We start from the raw sequence: 5,000 nt of genomic DNA, 5'->3' as shown, positions 1-5,000 counted from the left end.
TCGTCCTTCTTTTTTTAAGTAGATTCAGTTCGCACATCTACCGTAGATTAAGATGATTGGTGAAGCGAAGACAACGCGTTTTAATTCACACGATTTCTTTGTCTGTTAATCGACTGTCTTGTGAGTGTCTCGGGTAATTGGCATTTCAGTTTAGCCCCTTTGCTTCCTCCCTCTCGCTCGCGCTCGTTGTGCTTCCTTTGTTTTCGTGCTTGCTCGTTTCCCTGTCTTGGAATTGAGTTTGCTTGTTTGTTTTGCGCTTGCTCTATCTCTCTTTCTCTCTCTTTCTCTTTTTCTTTCTCTCTTTTTCTCTCTCTCTCTCTCTCTCTCTCTCTCTCTCTCTCTCTCTCTCTCTCTCTCTCTCTCTCTCTCTCTCTCTCTCTCTCTCTCTCTCTCTCTTTAGCTCGTTCTTGCTTGATCTTTCTTTCTCTATCTCTCTTTCTCTCTCTTTCTCTTTTTCTTTCTCTCTTTTTCTCTCTCTCTCTTTCTCTCTCTCTTTCTCTCTCTCTCTCTCTCTCTCTCTCTCTCTCTCTCTCTCTCTCTCTCTCTCTCTCTCTCTCTCTCTCTCTCTCTCTCTCTCTCTCTCTTTATCTTTCTCTCTCACTCTCACTCTTACTCTCTCACTCTCTCTCTTTCTCTCTGTTTCTCCGTTTCTCTTTTTCTTTCTTTTTATTAATATATATTAATATATATTTATATATATAAATATATATAAATCTCTCTCTCTCTCTCTCTCTCTCTCTCTCTCTCTCTCTCTCTCTCTCTCTCTCTCTCTCTCTCTCTCTCTCTCTCTCTCTCTCTCTCTCTCTCTCTCTCTCTCTCTCTCTCTCTCTCTCTCTTCTATCTATCTATCTATCTATCTATCTATCTATCTATCTATCTATATCTCTATCTATATACACACATATATATATATATATATATATATATATATATATATATATATATATATATGTATGTATATATATATGTATATATATATATATATATATATATATATATATGTATATATATATATATATATATATATATATATATACACATATATCTGTCTCTATCTCTCTCTCTCTCTATCTATCTATCTATCTATCTATCTATCTATCTCTCTATCTATCTTTATCTCTCTCTCTATCTATCTTTCTATCTATCTCGTTCCAATTTGTCACCTCTCCAATTGAAACATCCGCCTCTTGTGTTACCCCCCCCCCCTCCTCCTCCCTCTTCCCTCGTCCACCACCCTCCCTCCCCACCCCCCTACCCTTTGCAACACGGCCTTCCGCCTCGTATCTTTGTTTGCTGTTGCAAGCCCGCGTGTCTCCTTTGTAGTTTATGGGATCTCCTCCTTGTTTGTTTGTGTCGCTTTCCGAAAGTTTTTTTGTTTTTTTGTTTGTGTTTGTCTCTTATTGGAGGATTCGTTTGTTCAGGGTGTTTCTTTAGGGAACAATAGCTTTCTGTTCGTTTTTTTTATTTTTTTTATTTTTCGTTTTTGTTATTATTTTTCGTTATTATGATGATATAGATTATAATGATGATAATGATGATGATATTGGTAATTATTAATTTTGATAGCATTATTATTACTTTTTTTCTATTGTATTTGTTTATGTTATTATTGGTGTTGCTGATTGTTGTTTTTCTTTGTTTATGTTGTTATTCTGTTTTTTTTATGGGAAGAATTATTTCAGAATTGTTATTACTGTTATTGGTATCATTATTTTTCTTATTATGATTATTATTGTTATCATTACTGATATTATCATCATCACATCTATCTCTATTATTGTTATTATTATCATTAGCATTATAATTCCAATCTTGCTTTTGGTTATTATTGTGGCCGTTATTGTATCATTATTATCATATTATAATTATCATTATTATTATTATCATCATTTTTATTCTTTTATCATTATTACTATAATTATCAATCGTTATCCGACATTATCAATAACCATCACAAGTACAGCTAATCGTACCAACAACAACAATATCGTTAGTAATAAAAATAATTCATCCTTTTACGAGAAAAGGAAACTCTGTAGGTCTGCGGTACGAGATAAGCAAGTTCTCAATGTGTTTGTTGCAATCTCCCTTTCGTTCAACGAATGCAGTCGCGTTAGTGTGTGGCTCCTGGTGTGATAGCCGCTGTCTGTCACGTCCATATCCTATTAACATGTGGTTTGTGTGATCTTCTCACAAAGCAGCGGGTAGCATAGAGTAATTTACATTGTTGGAACCCAAATTACATACCGCGGTGGTAGAGGCCCATTAAGAATATGAAAGTGGGAATGTAATTGTGAGCTTTCATTGTCCTGTTCTGGCATGCGATAGTGTTATTGGAATTACCATCTCATATTCCTTGCGGGAATTCCGGGTGCTTGCAAGACATCCGAGGGGAGGGGAGGGGAGGGGTAGGAGGGAGGTGGCCGTCGGTGTGTATGTGGGTATGTAGACGGGGGAGCTGGAGATGGGGGAAGGGAGGGGGTCCTTAGGGTATGTAATTGGGGGGATGGGAGGATGGGCAAGGAGAGGGTTGCGTGTATGGGATGAGTCGAGGGAACAAGCAAAGCATTGTCTTGGTATGGATGTTGAATAGGAGACATGAATGGTTTGTTCATATTCTCTTGTGTCGAGGCTTTTCTGCGATGTTGCGCCTTTTGTCTCGGGGTGGGGAGGGGTTAGGGACGGGGGAGCGGGGTAGGGGGTAGGGGGGAGGGGGGGGTAAGGGAGTGCTGGTGTTTCCTCATCTTATCTTGTCTGTATTCCTAGAGTGATATCATTCATTTGTATGATAATGCCGTTGTATATTTTTCTTATCGCTTTCGAACGTGCTGCATGAGGGGATATATAAGCGTTCGCTGGCTTTCTCATTTGTTTGTTTTGTCAGCATCGTTACTCATTTTCATTTTCATTATTTGAAAGAATTATACGATCATTTGTATTGTTATCATTGTCATTATCTATATGATTATGAATGATATTATCATTACTACCATAATTATCGCTAAAATCCCTACAATACTTTCGGTTGTTATTATGACCGTCATTATTGCCATTATCCTCATTATTCCATCGGGCCCTAAATACGGGTCATGAGAGCCACACGAAGGGGAGTCCATAATCGCCATCACACAAGGCTTTTGATCCCCATCGGATATTAACTACCCCCATTAATTAGGGTCCTGATTGCCGTTCATTGGCCATTGACTGTTCCTCCTGACATGGGATTTCCAGCGACAGTGACTTTATCGTAGAGCTGATCATAACCAAACAGAAAATCAGCAGCCAAGACTCATCCTTCAAAAAAAAAATGCAAATTCTAGAATCTTCTTCGAGAATGCCAATCAGATTCCTCGGGGAACGCTCTGGAACAGCCATCTGTGGGGAGATGGGGAAGGGGGGAGGGGGTAGGGCGGGAGGAACAAACAAGACATTGCATTGAACTGGATTTAGAAATAATGACGATGGAAATACATTTTCGTTATTAAGGCCTAAAGGGAAATGAGAAGATAGAATTGAATTGTAGAAAGTTCATCCCCTTTTCGATGACTATCAATCAAGGAGGTCGAAGGAGAAGAGAAGGGGAAAGAGAAGCTTAATATCCCCTTCCCCCTCTCCCAAAGATCTCCTCCATTCCCTACCCCTACGCTTCTCACCCACTCCATACCCCCACCCCCCCATATCCTCTCCCTTTCTTAACCCTACTCCAGTCCCTCCTCTACCCCTCCACTTCTCTCCCCTTCTCCCGTTGCCTCTTCTCCTTTCCCTACCCCCTATGCCCTCCCCCCACTTCATATCCTCAACGCCTCTCCTTCACACCCTACCCCATACACTCCTCCCTCACTCCATACCCCCTTCCCCATTGCCTCTCCCTTACACCCTACGCTTCTCCCCCCGCTCTATGCCCCCCTCTCCCTCTCTCCCTACCCCCTCCCCCTCGCCGCTCCCTCCCTCCTAACCATAATCCCAGAGAAGCTGTCTGGTGGCGATAAGGTTGTTTTATAATCTAAGGATCCGACAAAGTTAAGAGGCGCACAGATAGCGAAGGGGGAGCGCCCAGTTGTAGAAGGGTTGAGGGAAGAGGGAGAGAGAAAAGCTTGAGGAATAATAACAAGAAGTTGGAATAAAAACTATTCAAGTGAATGTATGAGGAAGAGTAGAAAATGAAAATAAAAATATACAGAGAAATGATATTGGAAAATAACAAGAAAATCGCAAAAGAGACGAAGAAAAAGAGGGTCAGGGAAAGGGGACTCGACAAGGGGCGAAGTCACGCATAACAAGACGCCAAACTATGAGGAAATTATGGAAAGTTTGGAGGAGGCCGTGTAATTATCGAGCGGACTTCTGCAATGACCTTATAACAAGAGCAAAGATGTGTCCAAGTGCAAAGGCGAAAGGGCGGAAAGGTGGTGCTTAGCAGAGCAATCGCGGAGTGAATGGGCGCTTTGAGTGGAGGATACACAGGCCCTCCACACAGAGGACGGACTCGGCCCTGTTTACCAATGATTTTCAAATTCAATTATTTCCCCGAAGCAGACGCAGATGAAAGGATTCCATTGCCGGGTATTGATGCAGCGCGATTAAGTTCAAATTTATGAAGGGGAACTTTGGGGTAAATCGTTTTGTTTTATTACATTCCCGCGATGTTGCGAACGCGGGGGAATAGCTCAGCTCCAGAGACATTCCTCGGATCGAACCATTCTGAACGGTGGTCGTGGATTACGAAAATTGGGAAGGCTGAGCGGGATCTGGGTGCTCCTCACTTGTCCCGAGACACGAGATTAATTCTCGTAATTTATCATCAGTCGACAGCCATGAAATGTAGCGAGCAGGTAAAACACGGAACGGAGAGCGAGGACTTGAATAGTGGTCGCGAGTTCACCTGCAGGAGAGACATCGGGTCTTTGCCTTCCTCGCAGTGCCCTCTCCTTGGGCCGCCGGTGAGGAATGGGATAATCATTTCTTTAAAAGACTACAAAAGACAAGGACACGAAGGCAAG

The 5,000-nt window shown here is 41.7% G+C and overlaps 1 protein-coding gene across 35 annotated transcripts in view; it reads left to right on the top strand.

Annotated features, from left to right (window-relative positions):
- Fas3 (fasciclin 3) overlaps positions 1-5,000 on the top strand; it is a 602,567-nt gene that overhangs the window by 438,633 nt on the left and 158,934 nt on the right. The window lies entirely within an intron of this gene.

This window comes from Penaeus japonicus, unplaced genomic scaffold (genome assembly GCF_977035675.1).
Source record: "Penaeus japonicus unplaced genomic scaffold, GWHDUDI00000001_assembly GWHDUDI00000029, whole genome shotgun sequence".
Classification (NCBI taxonomy): domain Eukaryota; kingdom Metazoa; phylum Arthropoda; class Malacostraca; order Decapoda; family Penaeidae; genus Penaeus; species Penaeus japonicus.
This window is presented reverse-complemented; position numbering and strand designations above follow the sequence as displayed.